At 37.5% G+C, this 27,406-nt stretch overlaps 1 long non-coding RNA gene and 1 pseudogene across 1 annotated transcript; one reads left to right on the top strand and one right to left on the bottom strand.

Moving 5' to 3' along the window:
- Window positions 1–560: 560 nt before the first annotated feature.
- On the top strand, window positions 561–1,637 carry LOC113285906. The gene is made up of 3 exons (XR_003329001.1): window positions 561–657; window positions 835–887; window positions 1,593–1,637. It is a non-coding gene; the product is annotated as an uncharacterized LOC113285906 (long non-coding RNA).
- A 14,724-nt stretch (window positions 1,638–16,361) lies between these two features.
- Window positions 16,362–26,202, bottom strand: LOC113291120 (annotated as a pseudogene).
- Between the last annotated feature and the right edge of the window lie 1,204 nt (window positions 26,203–27,406).

Genomic DNA, 27,406 nt, shown 5'->3' with positions numbered 1-27,406 from the left:
TGTTTCACACTAATACAAGAGAAAATTGCAAGAGCTGAAGAAGAGGATGGTGCTAATGTTGGATCATCTGTGACAGATGATCTTCTTGTCAAAGCTCTTGGTGATGACAAACCAGGTCGACTCAAAGAAATAGGGTTTGGAGCGACAAAGACAAAGATGGTTATCAAATCCCATTATAAGAAGATCATTAACGAGTGTCGAGAAAGTATGATGGAATTGAATGGAAGATTTATGGTGTTAAAGGTGAAAAATTTATTATAGATGTTTGTTTTCTCCTCTATATAGAGGCAAACCACTATTAACCTCTATGTAGAGGTGGGTCCCACATTTTAGGATGTTTGTTTTTTCCACTACCTCTACCAATATAGAGGCTAAACCTCTATTAGATAGAGGAAATCAGATAGCACCTTTCTACTGCTATCTTTCATCCAAACCTCTATTTCGTTGTGAAATGTCCATATGACCCTCCAACAAATTTTATTTTGACAAATTTTATCCACTATCAAAACAAAACCTAAATTCGTTTCTCAGGTTCTCATTTTTCTTTTTTCTCTCCGCTTCGTTTCTTCTCTCTGAAATTGAGGTAAGGTTGCTTTTGGATTCACTCATGGAGAGATTTTAAGATTAATGTTAATCGAGTTTAAGATTTCGATCTGTGTAAGTCATTATCAGTTTTTCGATTTTAGGTTTCCATCTCTGTTAAATCAGATTTTAGGGTTTTATCTAATATCTTTGATTAACTGATCTTGAATCTCATCTTAGAAGATATATGTTTCTATATTTTGTCTGTTAGATTTTAGGGTTAATGTATTTCATCATCTCTTTTCTTTTCAGTGAAGAACATCATCGGAAAAAAAAAGATTCATCAACCAATTCCAACAATTAGGGTAAGTTTCATCTCTTCTGATTCTATCTACCATCTCTCTCGATTCCCCTTTACGAGACCTAACCCTAATCATCAAAAGAGGTAGCAATTATTCGATTTCGTTTTCGGCTGATTTTCATTATGTTTTGTTCTGATTTCTTTGGTTTCAATCTGGTTTTGTGGATTCAATTGAATCAATGATATATATATGGATCCAATATTGTTTTTGGTCTAATATGAATATGACCATGATGTTGTATTGCAGATTTAGATCTTATTTTGTATTGTGTTGATTCTCTGATTGTTTATCTCCTTAGGTTTGATGTTTTGTTAATATTATTCACCAACATGAACTGATGATAATTTATATTCAATTATAATTAGGTTATTGATGATGATTTATAATTTGCAAATAATGGTTATGAGCAGCTCATACTGTTATGCATAATATTGTCCCACAGTTTGTTTTACAGTAAAGCTATGTCTGTGCTATTATAAAACTGAATTTCTTCAGTTCAGTAAAGTTCTCTTACTTAATCTGTGATCACTCTTTCTTATGCTTTAGTGCAGAAATTTTCATGTGTCATTAGTGCATTTTCATATTTCTCTTATTGTCTGCTGGATCTTGCTAAGAAATCTATGTATGTATATCTCTAATGTATTGCTTGATGAGTTGCCTTGCAAACATATTATCTTGAATGACCTACTATATTTCTATATAATGAAGATATGGATAAAGCTGAGGGTTCTAAAAGGAGAGGGGGTGCACATATGAACTTTATGTCATTCATTTGTAGCATAGAAACAATCTGTTCGTATATTCATTAAAATTAGTTTACTGTAGTTTCATTTTCCTCAACTATCAGCAACTACCAATCAGGTTAGTCACAATCAACACTTCCCTTTCTCTGTTTGTAAAGATTTAGATTCTAGACTCCAGAGTTATATTGATCCCTATGAATCAAACTAACTGAGATGGGTTTGCTAATTAATTATCATGCGACACTCAAAATTTGTTGACAGTTCAGATTGTTTCATAGGGATATATTGATCCCTATATCATCAGTAGTAGTCTTAATAGTTAAGATTGTTTCCACATTAGACAGTTGACAGTTCAGTTTTACAGACATTTTGATTTTTTGTTATTGATTAAATTTACATGGGTTAGAAGAAATGCAAACACCATTTAACATTTACCCATTGATATGCGAGGTTTTGTAAGTCTTTGTAAGGGTTGAGAATAACATAAGAGTCAGACTCCCAGGGCTGATGGTGCTTGATGTGTGTATTTGTAGCTAAATTAGTTGCCTCGAGGCCCTCGACCATGATTCAGTTAATTTCAAATTCCCTTGTATTCACCTAGATAAATGACTGTTTAGTTGATGATTATATATGGATTTGAGATCCTAGACACTTATAAGTTAGTTATTTAGGTGAATCAAAAGTCTGGTTTTGCAGTTAACTACTTTTAATATTCATTTGAAAATTGTCAGCAGATAACAAAATAAACAATTGTCCATATGTTGTTTAATTGTCAACTTTAAAAAATTGCATCTTTAGTTGCTTATTGTTTCACTTCCATAAACTGATGATGTTGTATATCTTGTTATCTGCTGTTATTTTGCAGACAAATATTACTTGTGTGATGCAGCATATACGCATACAAAGGGTTTTATGACTCCTTACAGGAATACAATATATTGGTTACGAGATTTTCGACGTGGTGGTCGCCCTCGAACGAAGAAGGAAAAATTCAATCAAGCACACTCTCAACTTAGGAATGTGATTGAAAGAGCTTTCGGTGTTTTAAAGGCAAGATTTACCATTTTGGACAAAATGCGCATGTTTAGTTTTACCACCCAAAAGTATTTAGTTGTTGCAACCATGGCTATACATAATTTCCTTAGACGCATTAGGTTGAATGACGAATTATTTCGGCGGTTTGAAGATGTCGGGTTGGAAGTGAACAATAAGGTTGAGATGCATAGTGAAAGTGCAACATCAGCTACACAACATGTTTTTAGACCACGAGATCAGACTTTTATGCATGAATTACGTGATCAGGTTGCAAATGAATTAGATATACTTGTTAGGGTATAAAATGTTATTGTGGTTGTGTACAAAATTATGGATTAGAGGTGACCTTTACTGGTACTGCTGAGTGAGGTTGATAATGATTGTAGTTTTGAAAATTTGAAAATGTTGATTTGGAATGAATTTTGGAAATTTTGAATTTGTATAAGAGTAAAATGTGAAATGTATAAATTTAAATTTAAATATAGAGCTTTTATATAGTGATTAAACAAACAAAAATTTCAAAATCTCTAGGTAGTGGTATTTATATAGAGATAGAGGTAAACCTCTATGTGAAACCTTCTATCAATATAGAGGAGAAAACAAACATGCTGTAAGTTTTGGACGGAAAACCAAACTATTTGGGCCTCGTTACAAATTTATTGGACTTCAAGAGTGCAAAGAGTAAAGCCCGTCATTGTTTCTAGCTTTGAAAGAACTGTGTTAGGGCATACATAAAAATTTCAAGGCATACTGAATAAAGACAAAGACGGATTGTATATAGTAAATTCAAAATCCCCTTAACCAAATATTTTTGTAATAGCAAATCTTTCCTTTCAGTATTAGTGTTAATAATAATGATTAGTTATTAACAATCTTGATTAGTGATTAATATTAATGATTAGTGATTAAGATAATTAAGTTATAAAAGTTTTTGTTGATGATACAAGGGTTTTAAGGATGGGTCGGCTCTAGTTTTATAACTAAGACACACAAGAATAGTGTCAGGGATTCAAAGATCCCAGTTGTTTGAGGGTCTCCTTAAGATAGCTTTGGAGCCAAGCAATCAATAATCACCGCTAGATGAAAAAACTTGATTTGAGATTATCATAACAGAATATACATTCTGGTAAGGATGAATGGTAACCGAATCGTGTATAATGACATGTTCATGAAGGTTAGCCGAAACTAGCCAATTGAACAATAAGCTTAATCATTTTCATATAACACTTTAAGACTTTTATTGAATCACACACATGATCAAAAATGTCTAGATAATGTTTTTAGAAAGTTGTTCAAATGCCGATTATCTCATAGAAATAACTCTGATGCATCTGAAAATATTTGATCGGGTAAGTACATGCACCTGGTACGTGTATTGTACATGTTCGTGAATATTCTTGTCATAGTACGTGTACCGGTGATAGACGCATTTATGTGTCTAATTTATCTCAATTGTGTATATTGTTAGTGCCCATTGTTGTACTTATTTTGGTTTTTAATCTGTTTGTAGGTGTTTTCGAATAAATAAGGCTTTGCGGCAAAAATTGGCTAAAAATGTGGCCCTTGGATTGCGGTTGATAGTGTACCGGAAATGCCCCAGAAGTGTACCGAAAATACCCCGGATGAACCCTGAAAAAGTGCGGAAAACATCCCAAAAGAATTACTAAAGGCATCCCTAATTTGGATAAGGGGCACCCCATTTCAAGGCATATGCTAAAGGGACTCCCAGTCTGGTTAAGGGGACACCACATTCAAAGTTCAAATAACGGAATTTGGTGGGAAAACTAAAGTTCACGTCTGATAATTTGCTGTTGGATTTCTGGGCAGTTTTGAGGGAGATTAAATCCCTGAAATCAATTGGGCTAGGCCTGTTAAGACTAAACAGACCGTATGCAAGTGATTTTATCGATCAACTTGGGCTGGAATGGCTGGGAGAAGCGATCAAAGTCCAAACAGGATACGTATTGTTCTGTCCAGTTTCAAGGATTTCTATGAAAGATTTTGTGAGAGTTTTACGCTGGATAGTTACGTACTAGGTCGTGTTCAAGTCTTGATAAGAGTTTGGTGGAAATATTATAGCTAACAGACGCGTACGAATAGCTTTGAGAAATATTTTCCGAGACTTTGGAAGAAAAAAAAAATAGATTTTATCGGGATTTCTTTGAGATGTGAAGTATATAAGAGGTGGAGAGAATTTAGAGAAGGGGGATCAAGAGGTTTGGGGTCGAGCAGATACCAGAGAGAGGCTAGAGGAGCGAAGAACGGGAGCTGCAGGAAGGAGGAGTTCTGCTGCTGCTGCTGCCATTAAAGAGCACGAAGAACAGACACCAAAAGACAGTCGTTTATCAACAGTGACAACGACTTGCTTCTGAGGGTCTTAAAACAACAGCGTCAACAGCAGCAGTGAGGTATCGTTATTTACAGCAGTGGTGTTTTATCGTTCTTCTCTGGACGCTTAAAGAGGGTCGTAGTTTCACTGTATTATATTTTTCACTCTTTTAATCATATTTTGAGCATCAAATATTTATATTTAGAACATGATTATTATGAGTAGCTAAACCCCATAACTGGGATGATGTAGGAAACCATTCTTTATGCATGAGTAATTCTATTTAATTCTTTTATGACTATTTGCACTATTATGAGTTGTTTTATGATTTTTCTTGATTATTTGTGATTTTATCTGATGATGTATGCTTAGTCTAGGAACTCTTGATGCATCATGCTTATGATTTACATCTAATACTTTACAAAATCTATTTTTGGCAAAGAAAAGAGTTGATATTGTTATCATTATAAGCTATAATTGTCTAGAATTAATAGTTGATTCGCATGAGTATAAGAATTGGTGGAATCCTGAGTCCTAGTATCTCTTGATCCTGTGACAAATTGTGTATATATTTTTGTTTTAAGAATCTTTTCAAGTCCGAGTAACGAACTCTTATTTACCGCAATCGAATTACTACAACAAAATGGCGCCGCCGACGCGGACTTGTACATAGATTTGTTTTTAGGTTTAATTTTTTTTATTTATCATTATTTGTTCCTTTTTACGTTTCTTTTTGTGTCTTTGATTTACAGGTTCGATGTGGAATACTAAGGACTTGGGAACAAAAAGCTTAAAGCTAAAAGCTAAAAGTGAAGAAAAAAAAAAGACATAATTTTTTTTAGGATTTAATTTTTATTATTATTATTTTTTTTGTATATAGCTTTTATTTATTTATTTTTAGAATTTGTAAATAGGCTTTATTTTTCATAATTTTTGTAATTTTTGGACTTTTTATTTGGACTTTATTCTGGACTTTTGGACATTTTTTTTATATTTTTTTTTAACCCTACGGAAGGGTCTTATTATTAATAAAAAAGAAAAGAATTGTTTGCAGGGAAGGACGACGATTACGATATCGTCTCGGCCCCTCGGGTTCGTACATGACATAGGAGTCGTGGCCCGATCGACTTCAACGGTTCATCCCCCGTCCGGTACGGGAGGTAAGTCCATCGAAACACTCGCGAATCTCCTGTAAGTGAGTTACTGTATTCTTTAAGGTGATTCATTGATTGAGGACGAATTTGGACTGTTTTTAATTTCCTAGTAAAGGGCAAGGCCTGGCCAAATCAAGATAAGGACTCGGATTTCATCACAGTTTCCTTCTTGCCCGCCTTAGGAAAACAAAACCAAAAGCGAACCTAAGCCTAAAATTTTGAATAGAATGAGACTTATAGGGTAACGAGCTTAATAGGACAGTCATTCGAAAAATATTGGTTACTCTTTTGAGCATACTTCGAAGTTCAGGATGGTTTCTGTGAGTTGAATGCGTGACTGCGCCGCCTTGAATACCGGTGAGGCCTTGGGTATCAAAGCTCCACTGAGCTTCCCTCGCCTCTATTCAACTCACTTTGACTCGTACTGATTCCAGAGAATTTGCTCAGATTGTAACGAATTCCTTTTCGAAGGATTAGAAGCTGGTCTAGTGACAATCTAAGTGGAGCCATCATGCTTTTTGTTTGCTAGAAATTTAGGTTTGTTTTGGTCGAGCCAGCCTTGTTTGTGATTGTGTAGAATTCCCTTGCAATTAAGAATGTCGAACTGGTATGATATAAGCCAATACAATGAGTATCGACCTGAATTTGAATATGGACATCATCATTTTTATGACCATGGTGGGAATAGTAGTTGGGAACGCCAACCTTTTCAGGGTTATGGTTCATACCATGGTGAGCCCAATTACTATCCACACATGCATCAGTCTTACGAGCAAGAAGATTATAGTACTAGTTCTTCGTCTCTAGAGGATACAATCAAACTATTGAAAAGTAGTCTTTTTTATGATCCTTCTGATAATTCCTCTTTACTAGAGTCAACACGTAATTTAGCTGAGTCGACACGTAAGTTAGCTGATATGAATAGTATAATTATAGACGAAAGAACTACAATAATGAGTGAACCTTCTTTAGAAGACCACCTCAAGCGGATAGCTGAGACGAACGAAAGAATTTCTCGAAATTACTTGAATTGCCAATATAGTGTATCCAATAATACCCTTGAGAATGAAGATAGTTATTTACATAATCAAGATAACAAGGTTAGAATTGGTAGCACTACTTGTTTTGATGAGGTTCGATCTTTCTCATGTTATAATGATGATTATGATGAGGATAGTATTGATGAAGAACATGAAATATGTAGGAATAGTGATCAGGAAGCTAGTAATCCAATTGAGCTTTATAATGATTATATTATTTCTAGTTCAAATCCAAATAATTATTATGATTATTCACCTATTCAAAAGGACGAGGATTTGATTAGGGATTCCACCGTTTTAGACGATGTAGTTTTTCCTGTTGATTACGAAGCCGATAGTGGTTTAGAGGAACCTGTTTATCTTGAGACTCCTGTTTTCGAGTCGAACGATTTAGAAACAGTAATCGATGATGGTTTTGAGGAACGGTTTTATCCTGAGAATACTGTTTTAGAGTCGTACGATTTAGAAACAATAGTCTTAGATGAACTCGTAGAGATTAATGAGGATGAACCTGACTTAGAAAAATCAATTGCCCATTTTCAGGAATCTGATGACCTAGAAATTAGGGAGATTGTGACTAGTCTAACTAGAGACACTGAAAACTCTGAGTTTGGGGATGATTATCAGTCTCCAGGTTCTTTAACTCTTAGAAAGTTCCCTCGTGTAGGACTTGACATTTGTGCCTCAACCATCTTACAAGATTATCTTCGTACACTTTTACCTGAACCTAATGATGTCCAGAGAGAAGCTCAGTTGTTAGAAACCCATCATCTGGTTGATGTGGTTAACCCAGACTATGATACCCAGATTGACTTTGTTTTCCCACCAAATAGTTTTCTTCCAACTGTGGGAACGTTTCAAATGAGTCGAATATTAAGTTCTGAGACTAAACCTAAGTACTTTAGGTTAATAGTTACGACACATTTTCCTAAGAATGACCACTACTCTCACTGTGGTCAACTTTGTAAGTCATACCTAATTGACTTAGAGGATCCTAAATTATTTAGGTTATTTTGTGATTCCATGTTCTTATCTGAGTTTTTCCAGACTCTACGACCTAATAATTTGGATCCTACCTATGAGGAAATGCATCCGAGGAAAATAGTCTATTTAGACCCCTTCATAGAACCTGAACCTGAACCGCAATTAGCGATAGTTATCCAGAAACTAGGTAAGGGCATGCTAGTCTTGTACATTTTCTTGGTTCACTGCAGTTTCCTTTTGTCAGCTCTTTTTGGTTTTAAAGACCCACAGTTATTCCGGCTACTGTTATACGGTTCGAGTTGACTAATCCTTGCTTAGTCTGGCTGAAGACTTTAAACTTAGCACTTCTTGGGAGGTAACCCAATATTTATGCGACACGGTAATATCTTTCCTTATCTCTTTTGCTTCAAATGGTAACAGTTTCTCCTTGTTCATGCTTTTAATTTCATCTTTAGAACATTGAGGACAATGTTAGATTTAAGTTTGGGGGTATGGGAGAAACTTTTTAGTTGCAATAAATAAACTCCAGAGCTTAGAAATTTATGCTTATTTAGGATTGGACTAACCAATCTAAGTGGATGGAAGCATTTTGGTTGTAGGAGTTGAGGAACCAATCTGATTAGATGGAAACATCTAGAAGAGTTTATTCATAAAAGCACAGAGCTCAGGTGTTAGAAATAACATGATAGTTTCACCATATCTCGTTGAGTCCTTTTCACTTCTATTTTTATTTTATTTTGTTTTTAAACTATGTTACTCTAAGTGATTAGGTGGGGCTCACGATTCAAGTTGTTACTAATGTTAGGGTGAATTAGAGTGATTGAGATACCAAAAAAAAAAAAAAAAAAGTTGAAGAGAAAAGTTGAAAAAAAAGTTGGAAAAAAAAAATTGAAAAAAGAAAAAGAAAGAAATTGAGACCACCATTTGACCAAAAGGAATAAATTTAATAAAGTCGACCACTGGTACCCTTGTATATGCAAGTTGTGTTGACCTAGAGTTAGGTTATCGACCACTGGTACCCTTGTATATGCCAGTGTGTTGATATTAGTCAGACTAGTATCTCAATCCATTAGGATAGGTTCATTTTGGCGGAGGCCTTCAGACAGATATGGGAAACGCCGTTCACTTAGTAAACATCAAAACCATATATGTTTTTCTATATCCATCTTCTTGATCTATCCATGTGATTAGTTTTGACTCCGAATATGATGTCCATAGTGCAACTATCTGAGTAGAGCTCTGTCACTTTATATGAATTTTAGTATGCTTGAGTGCAAACTCGTGTACAACAATTGGAATTTCGCATCATGGTACTTCTTCCTGTAGTCAATAAGTATGCCAACCAAGGAGATTCTTTAGTGCCTTCCAAGGTTCTGCGTAGATAGCTAAGGTCTGGAGTACAGGTTTTGTGGGTATATCTCTTGTAAGCCCTCCCGAGACTATAACTCGGCCACTAGGGACACCTAGGGGTTTAAAGGCTTATTGCATACGCTAAATGCAATCGACGATGCCTGCGACAGTGAGTTAGGATTTTATTTTGTAGTTTTGATATGCTCGGGACTAGCAAATAATAAGTTTGGGGGTATTTGATAGACACATTTATGTGTCTAATTTATCTCAATTGTGTATATTGTTAGTGCCCATTGTTGTACTTATTTTGGTTTTTAATCTGTTTGTAGGTGTTTTCGGATAAATAAGGCTTTGCGGCAAAAATTGGCTAAAAATGTGGCCCTTGGATTGTCGTTGATAGTATACCGGAAAAGCCCCAGAAGTGTACCGGAAATACCCCGGAGGAACCCTGAAAAAGTGCGGAAAACATCCCAAAAGAATTACTAAAGGCATCCCTAATTTGGATAAGGGGCACCCCATTTCAAGGCATATGCTAAAGGGACTCCCAGTATGGTTAAGGGGACACCACATTCAAAGTTCAAATAATGGAATTTGGCGGGAAAACTAAAGTTCACGTCTGATAATTTGCTGTTGGATTTCTGGGCAGTTTTGAGGGAGATTAAATCCCTGAAATCAATTAGGCTAGGCCTGTTAAGACTAAACAGACCGTATGCAAGTGATTTTATCGATCAACTTGGGCTGGAATGGCTGGGAGAAGCGATCAAAGTCCAAACAGTATACGTATTGTTCTGTCCAGTTTCAAGGATTTCTATGAAAGATTTTGTGAGAGGTTTATGCTGGATAGTTACGTACTAGGTCCTGTTCAAGTCTTGATAAGAGTTTGGTGGAAATATTATAGCTAACAGACGCGTACGAATAGCTTTGAGAAGCTTTGAGAAATATTTTCTGAGACTTTGGAAGAAAAAAAAAAAGAGATTTTATCGGGATTTCTTTGAGCTGTGAAGTATATAAGAGGTGGAGAGAAGTTAGAGAAGGGGGATCAAGAGGTTTGGGGTCGAGCAGATACCAGAGAGAGGCTAGAGGAGCGAAGAACGGGAGCTGCAGGAAGGAGGAGTTCTGCTGCTGCTGCTGCCATTAAAGAGCACGAAGAACACGAAGAACAGACACCAAAAGACAGTCGTTTATCAACAGTGACAACGACTTGCTTCTGAGGGTCTTAAAACAACAGCGTCAATAGCAGCAGTGAGGTATCATTATTTACAGCAGTGGTGTTTTATCGTTCTTCTCTGGACGCTTAAAGAGGGTCGTAGTTTCACTGTATTATATTTTTCACTCTTTTAATCATATTTTGAGCATCAAATATTTATATTTAGAACATGATTATTATGAGTAGCTAAACCCCATAACTGGGATGATGTAGGAAACCATTCTTTATGCATGAGTAATTCTATTTAATTCTTTTATGACTATTTGCACTATTATGAGTTGTTTTATGATTTTTCTTGATTATTTGTGATTTTATCTGATGATGTATGCTTAGTGTAGGAACTCTTGATGCATCATGCTTATGATTTACATCTAATACTTTACAAAATCTATTTTTGGCAAAGAAAAGAGTCGATATTGTTATCATTATAAGTTATAATTGTCTAGAATTAATAGTTGATTCGCATGAGTATAAGAATTGGTGGAATCCTAAGTCCTAGTATCTCTTGATCCCGTGACAAATTGTGTATATATTTTTGTTTTAAAAATCTTTTCAAGTCCGAGTAACGAACTCTTATTTACCGCAATCGAATTACTACAACAACCGGGTATGTATACCCTTAAGACAAAAACAAGTTATGTAACTCACAGATCTTTTATGGTATGCGTACCTTTCTGGTTTTGAAACAAACGCATACCTTTCCTGGTTCCCGATCAATAGACTTTTTATGGTATGAATACCAGGTATGCGTACCAAAAAGTCGTTGCCGAACTATAGCTACGCCGGTACGTGTGCTGGGTACGGCTATGGACTTATAACAGTTCTCCCAGTATGTGAAATGGTATGCATAGTGTCATGTATCCAGATTAACAGTAGTTCTATATCTCTCTAATAATCAATTTGGAACATTCCCGAATAACATCAATGACATATATCACCGTTCCAGGCTATTTTCAAATGATTAAATCTTGAATCATGATTAAGTTATAAACAATAAATTGTTGTAAAACAAATATATCAAGTACTCCGAGAATGATATTCAAGATAAACTTGACTCGAAATTTCTGTTATGCATGTACTGTCTAATTTAGTCATGAGACAATGTCTCAAATATAGAAAGGTAAAAACTTGAGATATAGATGGTTCAGTCTTCACTTACCTTTTGATGTTGAAGTTCTCCAAAGCTCTTGTTGATCTTCGCCTTTAAACGGTAGAGGCAATGATATCCGAATCTCAACTACACACTTCTATCTAATCCGAGACTGAATAAATGTAGACTAGAAATCAAGATATAATTTTGACAACAAGCTTGAGATACAACACTTGTGAGTTCGACCGAGCAAAGATCTAACAAAAGAATCATTAAGAAATATTTTTTTTGAGTATAAAGCAAAAACCCCGAGGAAGAAGGGACTTCATCATATAAAGAAGAGTGAATGCCTTTTTAAGCTTCAATTTAGATTCAACAAGGACAAGAAAGTGTGTGTATGATTGAAGTTGTCTCTTCTTATCAGAACCACCAAATTCTGGAGAGTTTGATCAACCATCCTTATCTGGCAAGGCTCAGCCCCAAAGAAAAAGATCTAGTAGATGATGAGTTAAAAACGCGTAAGATCTATTGGTATATTTAACAATGTGAAGGTATTAAACAAAAATAACTTATCTACCTTTTATACCATCTTTAACGCTAGAGAAAAATTGGAAAATGAAGCATGGCAAGATAGACGACTTATTGGTGTGACAGGCAAAGACACACAGAAGCTTGCAAGTATACAAGGTCAAGTTTATAGAATAGAAGGAAAGCAGGGGAAAGTCCACAGGGAGTGGGAGCATACAAGAAGTTTTCCTAAGCTAGCAAATGATGTAAACAAGATACAATTTCACAATGTTATAGTGGCAGTGAAACAAAGAAGGCAAATGGCATGAACCAAGGCTGCAAGGTAAAGCAAAGAAAACAGCTAAGAAAACAGCAAGGTAAAGCAGCTAAGAACCAAGGCTTGGAGGCCAAGGGCAGAGGTGAGTTTGTGCACTGACTTCAGTGCACAAAAGGCTTCAAAATGCAAGAAAAAAAAGGCAAGAAAATAAACTGAACTGAAAGCACACAGAACTGAACTTGAGTGACTGAAAAAGGAATTGTGGCTAAGCTAAGGCTTAGATTCCACCTGGTGTCCTAATCAAATAGCTATTCCTAGGTTGAGTTGAGTCCAATGCATACAATAGAAAGGAAAGAAAAACAGCTTGCTAACAGAAATACCCCTAGTATTGACTGTCTTTTGACAGCACAATCAATCACAAGCAATTATAGCACTGCTTTCTTCCCAATGCACAAGAAGAACAAGCATATGGCATCCTATCCTAGCAATTTATCATTTGACAGTGCACCAAGGCTTCATCACAGCCTTAGCCTGATGCTGTTTAGCTCATGCTAAACATGGATAAAGCAATAACATTCATCATATGTGATAATTTAGACACAATTAGCAACATTTAAGATAACTCACAACATATGCAACTTTCAACTGTTAACTGATAAGCAACCTGAAATTGAAATTCACTAACTAAAAATTGTCTCAATTCTCTACTGGCTAGTCCAGAGATCCTCCCCCCTAACACACACTAACACCATCTATTTATACCCAATTTCAGTTTAGGGTTCATACACCCAATTTTCCCCAAATCCCCAAAATTCCGTTGAAATTAGGGTTGTTGAACCTCACCTAAATTGATGCAATTTCTTCCAATTGATGTCGACCCATACCTTGTAATCTCTTCCTGCTCCATTCCCACGCGCCAATTGCTTCATCTATCAACCTAATTCACCAAATCCAACCCTAACAGTGATGAGATGGTGGAGTTGTTGAAATAGATTAATAGGTGATGGGGGTATTGAGGGATATGATGGATTGTGGTTGTTGTGGGAGTTGTTGATGGAGAAGGAGGTGGCGATGGAACTGGTACGGCAGAGTAGGTGGTGGTGGTTCTGCAAACAGGGTATGGTGGTGAAGGAGAGCTCGATGGAAGAAAGAAGGGGGTAGTTTGTTTGGGTTATATGTTTCTGGTACTATGGTGTTAAGCGGGCGTATCGAGTTTGATGATCTGCGACGCTGAGCCGTGGGATATGGAGATGAAAGATCAATCTGACGGTGAGATGAAGTGGATCCTGTAGCGACCGTTGGATTATACAATACAACAAAATTAACGACACCAGATGGAGTTAGGTGTTGTAGTGTTTTGCAGGGACTTCAGATTTTGATGCACGATGAAGAAGCGACCATTGGATGATGAGATGGATCCAATCTAACGGCTGAGAATGGAGGCGGTATGGATATAGAAAATGGGTTTGGGTAAGGGTTTTGGGCCTTGGGTATGCCAAGCCCATATCTTCTTAAGAACAATTCTTCCTTCTTGAGCCCATTTCCAGCTTTTTGGACGTGCGCTCCATTCTTTGCGGCTTCCTTGCGTAATTCTCTCCCGGCTTTTCACTACTTTTCTGCTCTTTTGCTCCGCAACTCATCCAGACTTTATTTATTACCTAAAAATGCAAAATTAAGTAAGAAAAATATTTATTCTTGAAAACAATGAAAATACAGAATATGGGATAAAATGTAGAATTAATGCACAAAAGATGAGTTAAATGCCAACAAAAAGGGATAAATATATACAATATTTGGCACTCATCAAATACCCCCAAACCTGAATTTTACTTGTCCTCAAGTAAAACAAAACTAAGGAAATCCTAACTATACCACTGTCGCTGGTCTCTCGAATGCATTTAGCGTATGCACTAAGCCTTTTAAACCACTAAGTGTCCCTAGTGGACGAGTTGAAGTCTCGTGAAGGTTTGCTTAGAACGTACCTACAAAGTTCTAGGTCAAAATATAAGCTCAGATTCCATCAAATGTGACATGTGCAAAACAGTTTAAGCTCACAGCAAAATGGAGATGTCAATCTAGCTATCAAGGCACAATCCTAGCACTGATAACAAAAAAGACATGTGATAAGAGTGTAAAGTGTATCTACACATGTGTAAAGAAAGATCTGAAGTTATGACTACTAATCACCAAGAGATAGTTTCTCAGGCTAAGAACTGAGGTCGAAATCTAGCTAGCTGTCCGGACTTTACGAGAATTGTGAATGAGTTGGAGGTATTTCACAATTACTCGCGTTGTACATCAATGGCATACACCCTCCTTGCTTATTACAAAAACAACAAAATGACTATTTACATGACTCTTATTTACATTGACTATCTCTTTTTATTTTTGGAACAAGAGATGATGGAATTGATAAATACTTGATTTTTTTGTATTTTTTTTTTTTTTTTTTTTTTTTTCTGAATATTACATCGTTTTTTTTTTTTTTTTTTTTTTTTTTTTTTAACAAGGAAACACTTTTGATACATAACAAAAAAACAAAAGATTACATGACACTTTGCAAGAGGTAGCCCTTTTTGATGCACCCAGTTAAATTCGATGGTTGTCTTTCTTAATGTAACCTCCACCTTCTATCCCAACCAACCAAAGAACAAGCTAGTCAAGTTTCGTTCAGTATTCTAAAGTGATTGGCAATCGTAACTTCCTATCAAACACCTTGAAGATCGAGGCCATACATGTATTGGTAGATCGTGCGCGTGCAAATTTCTTATCACTATGTGAATTGTGCTAGAATCAGGGTGCCTAAATATCTAGACTAAGACTCCTAATAAAATACATATTTGCACAAGAGTCAACATTTCAAGGTAAATGAGCTCCATTTTTATGATTTTTTTTTTTTAATTTTTTTTTTTTAATTTTTTTTAATTTTTGGAATTTTTTCATTTTTTCAAAAGAAAAGGAGTTCGTTTTCAATTATGGCATATTATCATGGTATCTACTCTATACCCCCAAACCTAAACTAAACATTGTCCTCAATGTTTCAAAATATGGAAAGAATTAAAAACATATGAAGAGGAACATGCTGAGTAGAGTAAAAGGAGAGAGAATACCCGATTGTACGGCGCAGCTCGATTAAAACTCCGTTATTCAAGGCAAAAATCCATCATATTAGGAGTCACAATGGATGAGCACAAAATATACACAAAAGGAAATTTAACTAACACATTATCTACAAGAAAATTTGGTTTTTGGGATTGGACTTTTTGGAAAAAATTTGGTTTTGTTGGGAAAACGAAAAATTTTGGTTTTTAGGGAAAGATTTGGAAAACTTTTTGGTTATTTAGGGAAAGAGTGGACCAGTTTAGTCCACATAGACTGGGTCCTCCAGGTTGGTTGTTTCAATGTCGGGTGGAAATGGCTCAAGGAATGGCTTTAATCTCTGCCCGTTGACTTTGAAAACGTTCTTGTTGGAGACATCCTCCAGCTCTACAGCTCCATGAGGAAAAACTGTGCGTACTAGGTACGGACCCTTCCATCTGGAACGCAGTTTTCCTGGAAAAAGATGTAATCGGGAGTCATACAGCAAGACTTTCTGACCAGGAGTGAAGGATTTGCGCAGAATACGCTTATCATGAAATATCTTCATCTTTGCTTGTACAGCTTGGCACTGTCATAAGCCTCATTTCTCAATTCTTCCAACTCGTTGAGTTGAAGTTTCCTTGAATTCCAGCTTCGTCCAGAGAAAAGTTCAGCTCTTTGATTGCCCAGTAGGCACGATGTTCTAATTCCACAGGTAGATGGCACGGCTTTCCATACACTAGACGATAGGGGGACATGCCAATTGGTGTCTTATAAGCTGTTCTATAGGCCCACAAAGCATCATTCAATCTCAATGACCAATCTTTCCTGGACGGGTTGACCGTCTTCTCCAGAATGTGCTTAATTTCCCTATTAGACACTTCCACTTGTCCACTAGTCTGAGGGTGGTACGGAGTAGCAACCTTGTGAGTTATGCCATACTTGCGTACTAAAGACTCAAAGTACTTGTTACGAAAATGTGAACCGCCGTCACTGATGATAGCTCTAGGGGTACCAAAACGTGAAATATGTTCTCCTTTAGAAATGAAAGTACCACCTTGTGGTCATTTGTTCTGGTTGCTATGGCTTCTACCCACTTAGAAACGTAATCAACTGCGACTAGGATGTACAACTTGCTGTCAGACATGGGAAATGGACCCATGAAGTCTATCCCCCAAACATCAAAAATCTCCACAATCAAAATGGGGTTCAATGGCATCATGTTTCTCCTCGAAATGCTTCCTAGCTTTTGACAGCGTTCACAAGCAACACAATAATCATGGCAATCCTTGAACAATGATGGCCAATAGAATCCACACTGCAAGATCTTTGCAGCGGTTTTCTTGGCACTGAAATGGCCTCCACATGCTTGGTCATGACAGAAAGATATCACATCTTTCTGTTCAGTGTTGGGGACACATCTCCTAATGATTTGGTCTGGGCAGTACTTAAACAAATATGGGTCATCCCAAAGGAAATGTTTGACTTCAGCCAGGAATTTAGAGCGGTCTTGTCTCGACCAACGTGAGGGCATCCTACCTGTAGCGAGGTAGTTAACAATATCAGCAAACCAAGGAAGGTCTGAGATAGACATCAGCTGTTCATCTGGGAATGATTCTCTAATCAGCTCACATTCATCAATAGACTCTAAAGTTAATCTAGACAAATGATCAGCAACCACATTCTCACAACCTTTCTTATCACGGATTTCGAGATCGAATTCCTGTAATAAGAGTATCCATCGAATAAGGCGAGCTTTAGCATCCTTCTTGGAAAGAAGATACTTCAAAGCCGCATGGTCTGTGTATATGATGATCTTAGACCCTATCAGATAAGATCTAAACTTGTCTAATGCGAAAACGACGGCAAGCAATTCCTTCTCGGTAGTTGAATAATTGAGTTGGGCATCATTAAGGGTTTTGCTAGCATAGTATATCACATATGGTAGTCTATCAACTCGCTGTCCTAAAACAGCACCAACAGCATAATCAGAGGCATCACACATAAGTTCGAACGGAAGCTTCCAATCGGGTGGTCGGACTATAGGAGCGGTGGTGAGAAGGGTTTTTAATTCCTCCCATGCCTTCACACAAGCAGCATCGAAATTGAAGGCAACATCTTTGGAGAGAAGACTGCACAGAGGTCTGGAGATTTTGCTGAAATCTTTGATGAATCGCCGGTAAAAACCAGCATGACCTAGAAATGATCTGATCTCCTTCACAGAGCAAGGTTGTGGTAGATGTTGAATGAGGTCAACTTTAGCTTTATCCACTTCAATTCCTTTTTCTGAGATGATGTGTCCTAGAACTATTCCTGAATTCACCATAAAATGGCATTTTTCCCAATTTAGAACAAGGTTCTTTTCTTTACATCTGGATATCACGAGGGCAAGATGCTTCAAACATTCGTCAAACGAGGAACCAAAAACAGAGAAATCATCCATAAAGATCTCGAGAAAACTATCTATCATGTCAGAAAAAATGCTCATCATGCAACGCTGAAAAGTAGCAGGTGCATTACACAACCCGAAGGGCATACGTCTATAAGCAAACGTCCCAAATGGACACGTGAATGTAGTTTTTTCCTGATCTTCCGGAGCAATGTGAATTTGGTTATAACCGGAAAAGCCATCTAGAAAACAGTAGTGACTGTGTCCAGACACACGTTCTAGCATTTGGTCAATGAAAGGGAGCGGGAAGTGATCCTTCCTTGTTACTGTGTTCAACTTCCTGTAGTCGATGCATACTCGCCATCCTGTGGTTGTACGAGTAGGGACTAATTCATTCTTGTCGTTCTGAACTACAGTAATGCCTGACTTCTTAGGCACAACTTGAATGGGACTAACCCATTTGCTATCGGGAATTGGGTATATGATACCCGCATCAAGTAGTTTCAGGATCTCTCCTTTGACTACATCTCTCATGTTAGGATTAAGTCTCCTTTGCATTTCCCGATGGTTTGGCATTCTCTTCAAGGTTAATGTGGTGCATGCAAATGGTGGGACTAATTCCTTTGAGATCTGAGATGGTCCATCCTAAGGCCTCTTTGTGTTCCTTAAGTACTTCTAAAAGCTTACTTTCCTGTTCCGTGTCTAAACATGATGAAATAATGACAGGTAAAGTATCAGAAGAACCTAGGAATGCGTACTTCAACGTACTAGGCAATGTTTTCAATTCAAGCTTGGGTGGCTCAACAATGGATGGAATAAGCTTGGAATCAGAGAGTAGGGGTGTTCCACTTCATATTTCCTTTCAGTGACGTCCATTTGAGGTACAGATTCGAGCAGAGATAGGACGTCACTACAGTATGCATCATCATAGGAATCAGGGTTAAAGTTCTCCATACATGCTTGAAAGGGGTCGACGGATAGAATGTTAGTCAACGAATCTTGCATTAATCCTTCAATCATATTAACTTCATGCACATCATCATCATCAAGATTCACAGGTTGTTGACTAATATCGAACACATTCAATTCTACCGTCATGTTACCAAAAGACAGTTTTAACACTCCATTCCGACAGTATGATCGCGTTGGACGTAGCCAAGAAAGGACGTCCTAAGATGACAGGAATGTGACAGTCTGGGTTTTGTACAGGTTGAGTGTCTAAGACAATGAAGTCTACGGGAAAATAGAATTTGTCAACCTTGATCAAAACGTCTTCGACCACTCCACGAGGAATCTTGACAGATCGGTCTGCCAGTTGTAGAGTGATAGATGTTGGTTTCAACTCCCCAAGACCTAACTGCTCATAAACAGAATATGGCAGTAGGTTAACACTTGCACCTAGGTCTAATAACGCTTCATTGACCGTGTGTTCTCCTATAGTGCAAGAAATTGTTGGACATCCTGGATCCCTAAACTTGGGTGGAGTTTTGTTCAGAATGATGGAACTTACCTGCTCAGCTAAGAAAGCACGTTTTTGCACATTGAGCTTGCGCTTTTGAGTACACAAGTCTTTGAGGAATTTGGCATAAGCAGGGATTTGCTTGATTGCTTCAAGAAAAGGAATGTTGATGTTGACTCTTTTGAACAGATCTAACATCTCATTGTAATGGGTACTTTTCTGTTGATAGATCAATCTTTGAGGAAATGGGGCAACAGGAGAATGAGTTGGCAAAGGGACATTCACAGCAGTAGAATTGTCAGATTTTCCAACTTGCTCAGGTTCTTTGGTTTTCTGGGGTTGTGGAGACAACGTGGAGTTTGTATCAGATTCATTAGGTTCGCCCACGTTGTTCTCGATGACTTTACCACTTCGGAGGGTGGTAATGGCATGGACTTGATCAGGTGAGGTTTCAGTGCAGGATGTTGTGCCTGTTTGAAATATCCTCTTTGGATTTTGTTGGGGTTGGCTCGGAAGTTTACCCTTTTCTCTCTCACACATTTGATCCATCTTTTGATCTAGATTTTTCTGACTTTGCATCAAACTCTGGAACATTTCCTCTAGGGTGGATAATCTCTTGTCTGTATTGTGTTGAGGATATGATTGTTGTTGAGAGTTTGATTGTTGTTGAGGGTTTCTCGGGTGTTGATAACCTTGATTGTTTTGATAGCTCTGATTGTTTTGATAGCTCTGATTGGGTTGAGATGGTCCTCCTTGAGTGGGTCCTTTTGACCATGAAAAGTTAGGGTGGTTTCTCCATCCTGGATTGTAGGTCTGTGAATAAGGGTTATGCTCTGGTTTTTGAAACATGGCATGTGCCTGTTCAAGCCTAGATTCCTGGACTGCAAGCAAATCGGGACAATTTTGGAATTGATGGTTGGGGTCGTTACAAGCAGCACAAACAGACGAAGCGACATGTTCTCGGAGAGTAGTGGTGGAAGGTTTTGAATTTTTATGTAGTTCTAACTCTTCTAATCTCCTAACTATTGATGCCATGTTTGCTCTACCCTCAAAATCCGCTTCAATCCTAAAATCCTTTGCTTCGGATGTAGTCTTTCTGGTTTCACGGATGGATTCCCACTGTTGCGTCTTTTCAGCTACTTCAATCAAGAAGTCCCAAGACGCGTCAGCAGTTTTATCTACGAATAGACCATTACACATCGACTCAACCGTTGTTCGGGTGGACACATCTAGACCTTCATACAAAATTTGCACAAGTCTCCATTTTTCAAAACCATGATGGGGACATTGGAGCAATAATTCATTGAATCTCTCCAGGTATCTAGCTAAGGTCTCACCTTCTAATTGCACAAAGCTATTCAGACTTTGACGAATTGTCGCAGTCTTGTGGTTCGGGAAAAACTTTTTGAAAAACTCCTTTATGAGGTCATCCCATGTCATGATGGATTGAGGCTGTAAAGCATAGATCCAGGCCTTTGCCTTATCTTTCAGGGAGAAAGGAAAAAGCCTTAACTTTAGGGTTTCGTCGGACATTTGAGTGAAACGCAGAGTTCCACAAATTTCCTCGAATTCTCTCACGTGGTGGTACGGATTTTCATTCTCAACACCTCTAAAAATAGGAAGCATCTGTATTGTGCTTGATTTCAGCTCATAATGGCCATTAGCCTCGGGTAGCACAATACAAGAAGGTTGACTGGCTCTAGTTGGGTACATATAATCCTTGAGGGTACGGGGTTCTCCCATTGTTTCTGGTTGATCTGGACTGTCTCCCTCAGAACTTAGAATTTCGATAGGTTCGTCTGGGTTAATTCTAACAAGTCTGTTTGTCTGGTCTCTGTAGGTCACAATCATGTCCTAGTAGGCACCTTAACTAACATGTTGGTCAGACAGAGCAATCGGAAACAATTTGGCCCACAAGGGTTACGAAGATTTGGTTTTGAATGGGTGTTGGACTAACAAGGGATTTTGTTTTTGGTTTAAAAAAATTGGGCTTTGGAAAATTTTTTGAACTAAACCTAGCATAAATTAGCACAACTCATAAAAGAAAATAAAAACAATAATAATAATTAAGACAAGCCCATAAAAGAAAAAAGAAAAATAAAAGAAAAATAAAAGAAAACAAAAAAATAATTACAGTCCCAAATAAAAAAAGAAAAAGAAAAAGAAAATAAATAAAAATTATTACAATCCCAAATAAATAATTAAATTAATTATTACAAGCCCGAATTTGAATTTAAATGAGGCCCAAGTGGGTTAACTCATGGGTTAGGCTTACTTGTTTTTTAGAGGGAAGCCCAAAAATAGGCTTTTAGTCCCCTTTTAGTTGCACAGCCCAGTTGGGCTTTAGGATCGTCCTAAGCTCACGCTCAAGCCCAGCAGCAATTGAAGTGACTCAGCAACACAAGCCCAGCAGAATCTGCAGCGAAGCCCAGCAGAGAATGAGGTTACTAAGCCCAGCTCAGTTGGTTCAAGCCCAGCAGCAAAGGTTGCACAAGCCCGGCAGCAAAGAAATAGGCGAGCCCAGTTGACAGCTTCAGTTGGCAGCCCAGTTGGCAACCCAGTTGACAGCTTCAGCAGCAGGCTTTGGCTTGGCAGCAGGCTTGGCAGCAACAGCAGCAGCAGGCTTTGGCTTGGCAGCAACAGCACAGCACAACTTGGCAGAGAAGGCACCAGCAGCAGCAGCAACAGCAGCAGCAGGCTTTGGCTTGGCAGCAGCAACAGCAGCTCAGGTAACAGCAGATGGCAGCACCACTCCCCGGCAGCGGCGCCAAAAACTTGGTGTGACAGGCAAAGACACACAGAAGCTTGCAAGTATACAAGGTCAAGTTTATAGAATAGAAGGAAAGCAGGGGAAAGTCCACAGGGAGTGGGAGCATACAAGAAGTTTTCCTAAGCTAGCAAATGATGTAAACAAGATACAATTTCACAATGTTATAGTGGCAGTGAAACAAAGAAGGCAAATGGCATGAACCAAGGCTGCAAGGTAAAGCAAAGAAAACAGCTAAGAAAACAGCAAGGTAAAGCAGCTAAGAACCAAGGCTTGGAGGCCAAGGGCAGAGGTGAGTTTGTGCACTGACTTCAGTGCACAAAAGGCTTCAAAATGCAAGAAAAAAAAGGCAAGAAAATAAACTGAACTGAAAGCACACAGAACTGAACTTGAGTGACTGAAAAAAGGAATTGTGGCTAAGCTAAGGCTTAGATTCCACCTGGTGTCCTAATCAAATAGCATATTCCTAGGTTGAGTTGAGTCCAATGCATACAATAGAAAGGAAAGAAAAACAGCTTGCTAACAGAAATACCCCTAGTATTGACTGTCTTTTGACAGCACAATCAATCACAAGCAATCATAGCACTGCTTTCTTCCCAATGCACAAGAAGAACAAGCATATGGCATCCTATCCTAGCAATTTATCATTTGACAGTGCACCAAGGCTTCATCACAGCCTTAGCCTGATGCTGTTTAGCTCATGCTAAACATGGATAAAGCAATAACATTGATCATATGTGATAATTTAGACACAATTAGCAACATTTAAGATAACTCACAACATATGCAACTTTCAACTGTTAACTGATAAGCAACCTGAAATTGAAATTCACTAACTAAAAATTGTCTCAGTTCTCTACTGGCTAGTCCAGAGATCCTCCCCCCTAACACACACTAACACCATCTATTTATACCCAATTTCAGTTTAGGGTTCATACACCCAATTTTCCCCAAATCCCCAAAATTCCGTTGAAATTAGGGTTGTTGAACCTCACCTAAATTGATGCAATTTCTTCCAATTGATGTCGACCCATACCTTGTAATCTCTTCCTGCTCCATTCCCACGCGCCAATTGCTTCATCTATCAACCTAATTCACCAAATCCAACCCTAACAGTGATGAGGATGGTGGAGTTGTTGAAATAGATTAATAGGTGATGGGGGTATTGAGGGATATGATGGATTGTGGTTGTTGTGGGGAGTTGTTGATGGAGAAGGAGGTGGCGATGGAACTGGTACGGCAAAGTAGGTGGTGGTGGTTCTGCAAACAGGGTATGGTGGTGAAGGAGAGCTCGATGGAAGAAAGAAGAAGGGGTAGTTTGTTTGGGTTATATGTTTCTGGTACTATGGTGTTAAGCGGGCGTATCGAGTTTGATGATCTGCGACGCTGAGCCGTGGGATATGGAGATGAAAGATCAATCTGACGGTGAGATGAAGTGGATCCTGTAGCGACCGTTGGATTATACAATACAACAAAATTAACGACACCAGATGGAGTTAGGTGTTGTAGTGTTTTGCAGGGACTTCAGATTTTGATGCACGATGAAGAAGCGACCATTGGATGATGAGATGGATCCAATCTAACGGCTGAGAATGGAGGAGGGTATGGATATAGAAAATGGGTTTGGGTAAGGGTTTTGGGCCTTGGGTATGCCAAGCCCATATCTTCCTTAAGAACAATTCTTCCTTCTTGAGACCATTTCCAGCTTTTTGGACGTGCGCTCCATTCTTTGCGGCTTCCTTGCGTAATTCCTCCCGGCTTTTCACTACTTTTCTGCTCTATTTGCTCCGCAACTCATCCAGACTTTATTTATTACCTAAAAATGCAAAATTAAGTAAGAAAAATATTTATTCTTGAAAACAATGAAAATACAGAATATGGGATAAAATGTAGAATTAATGCACAAAAGATGAGTTAAATGCCAACAAAAAGGGATAAATATATACAATATTTGGCACTCATCACTTATGCAACAATTACTATATTTGTTTCAGAAAAGAACTACAAGGTATCCTATGACTAAAATGAGGATAAAGAAATGGGATGTCTTTTCATCACTCATCCGGGATTCGTTACATTGACAAGATGCTTCCATAAAATTCTCTTTATAGATTACACATATAAAACGAACATGTGTAAGATGACGACATTAAACTTTTCTTTGGAAAACATCTATGAATACACCATTTAGTGTTGGGAAAGACAGGACGAATGTGTGGCTCCCCCTAAGCTATCAGCTGACTAATCCAAGAAATTAACTAAATAAAGAGGCACTAAGAATCTAAATCATTTACTTAAACATTCAATTAAGAAATCAGCTACAAAACTTAACCAAAACCTAGCCCCGCTCAGAAATATATATAGACAAGAACTCCTCTCAAATGATATATATACAATAGTCATTTGGTTTACAAAACAGAATATACAACATAATAAACATAGCAGAAGTTAACTAATTAACGAAGTCAAATCCTCGAAGCTTTCTCTGCGCAACTCTGATCTCTCTCTGAAATTGAAAGTGGGAATGGGTGAGCACATCATCCCTAAAAGGGGAGCCCAGCAGGAATAACATTTAACTTTAAAGAAATCTTGAGCAAGATTTGGAAAACAATTCATGTTTTCCCAAACAATAAAGTGACTAAGTCACTGGAAATGCACAAACATGTATATGGACAAACTCCTTCTTCAAACGATATATATTAGTGATGCCGGGTTTTTCCACACCTACATAGCTATATTGATGCCGGGTTGTTCCACACCTAATAAGCATAAAAGCTGAATTCATGTAGATATAAATGAAGGAGCGTATCCTATATACCACACGTGAAAATTCTCATTTCCCATAAAAATTCATAATGACGACAAACATTACAAGCCCTTTCCAATTCATGGAAAGATTCAAAGAATCAACAGAACAATCATAACACAAATTACACGATGCATGAAAAGCACAAACAGACCAAGCATGAGTTTGTTAAACATAAACTTTTGTAAAATAAACAAACAATGGTTTCAAAAGAGTTAAAAGTATTCCCACCTATTTTGATGACAAGCCACGCCTACCTCGAGATCCACGATCCTCTGGTTCATCCGTTGAATCGATCGTTGTTAAAAGACTGATTGTTAATCACATAAGCACTCTAAGAATTTATCCCAAAAGAATCATACAAGGCTCATACAAGTCTATCTAATGGTTCTAAGCCCATTTATGGTTCTATACATTTTCAATATTTATCTTCAATACATCTAAAGGTACACTAATTCAATTAGATTGTTTGTATAGATCATTATCTAAGTCTTATGAATCTCTACAACTTTGTAGAAGGAATCAAAGGTCAATTCGGACTATAGAGGGTCCAAAATATCAAACTAAGTAAACTAACTCAAAGCCCAAGTCCACTAAACTTAGCCCATTAGTCTAAGGTCTAGTCCACTTAGTCAACTAACGGTCACTAACGATCAAAGTGATAGTCAAGGATCAACTAACAGTCAACGTCCATAGCCAAGTCAAGGTCCTGGTCAAATGGTCAAAGGAACCAACTCAGTCAAGGTTAATTGAGTCAAATCGATTCAACTAAGTTAGGTCACCTAAGTCAGATCAGTCAGACATCTAACTGATGGAAAATCTCAAGGCATGAGCTATTGCTCAGACCAACATAACTACAATATCGTTTCTTACTAATTTAATTCAAGCCTACATCTTAGTTCAACTTCTACATACTCTTTTTTACATAGCTACTCAAATTCTATATCTACAACATCCTTATAACACATTCATTCAAAACAATGATTCATAACTCATTTACAAAACTAAACTCAGTTTACCTGCAATTGCAGATACAAGCTTCCACTGAAAGGATTCAACTCAACTCTTCCCTGCAACTTACAATTCCATTCCCAATTCCTCATTACATAAACACCCCACTCTCAACAGCAATATCCACTATCTCAATAAGTTGCAAATGTAACTTTATTAAGCAGCCTCTTCATTCCATCATACTACCACATACACAGTTCCATGCGGTACCCAATTCAAGTCACAACTTCATAAATTATTACATAAACTCAATAGTGAACAAATCTACTAAATTGAATAAGAGAACAATTACCTTTGATTTATCTAGCTCAGGAAATTGGGATAAAATCCTATTTATCACATAATTCAGCTAACTATCTCCTCAACCCTTGTTAACAACATCATTTCTCAATTAATCATAACCCTTTCGATTCGAACTAATTCCAGAAATCTCCATTAAAAAAGAATCATATGCTAACTACCAGAATCAAGATATTCTGCAACCTTAAATCTTAATTCACATCAAACCCACCTCCAATTAACCTTCTAAACTCTCAATTTCATCTTCCCAATATTTTCCGAATTCTTCTTACGAACCCTAGTTCTTAATTTGATGAAGAACAGAAACCTTAACTCTTTGATTCTCCACTAAGTACTGAAATCAGATGACAATTCTCATTCCTTACTCTCAACTAATAAAACCCATCCTCAATCATTCTTTTAAACCTTCAATTTCAACTTTTCAGACTTTTCTTACAAACCCTAACTTCTTCAATTCTTTATTAGAACAACTATACAACACCGATTCACGACCAACCCCTTTGTTCTTATCCATAATCAATTCACTATACCTCTTCAATTCAATAAAACTTCTCAAATACAATGGAACCCTAAGTTGATTATCTCTCTTACACCATCTCAAACAGAAATCCCTAACTCTCCTTCTTCTTAACTAACCAGAACATCATACCACCATCGAATAAACAACTTCATCAATCGTTTCTCTCAAATCGGTTCTCAGAATTGCTAGAGGCGATGAAACAGAGGAAGAGAAAAAGAAAAGAAGAAAGAAGAAGAATGAAGAATAAGAAAGAAAGAAAGAAAGAAAGAAAGAAAAACGGGTTTATCTGCTCGGTTTAATTAGATAAGACCAACGAAAATGATCAAGGAACCCATCACTTTCCAGGTCGATCCACTGCGAAAAAGACTATTTTTCCCTTTCTAAATATTTGATGATATCTTCTTCATCTGGTGTCCGAATTACACACTCAAGTACTCCATCTTGCATAACTTTTCGAGATCTATCCAATGATACTA

Source organism: Papaver somniferum, chromosome 6 (assembly GCF_003573695.1).
Source record: "Papaver somniferum cultivar HN1 chromosome 6, ASM357369v1, whole genome shotgun sequence".
In the NCBI taxonomy this organism is placed as follows: Eukaryota; Viridiplantae; Streptophyta; class Magnoliopsida; order Ranunculales; family Papaveraceae; genus Papaver; species Papaver somniferum.
The sequence above is the reverse complement of the archived record's forward strand: the minus strand, read 5'-3'. Positions and strand labels throughout refer to the sequence as shown.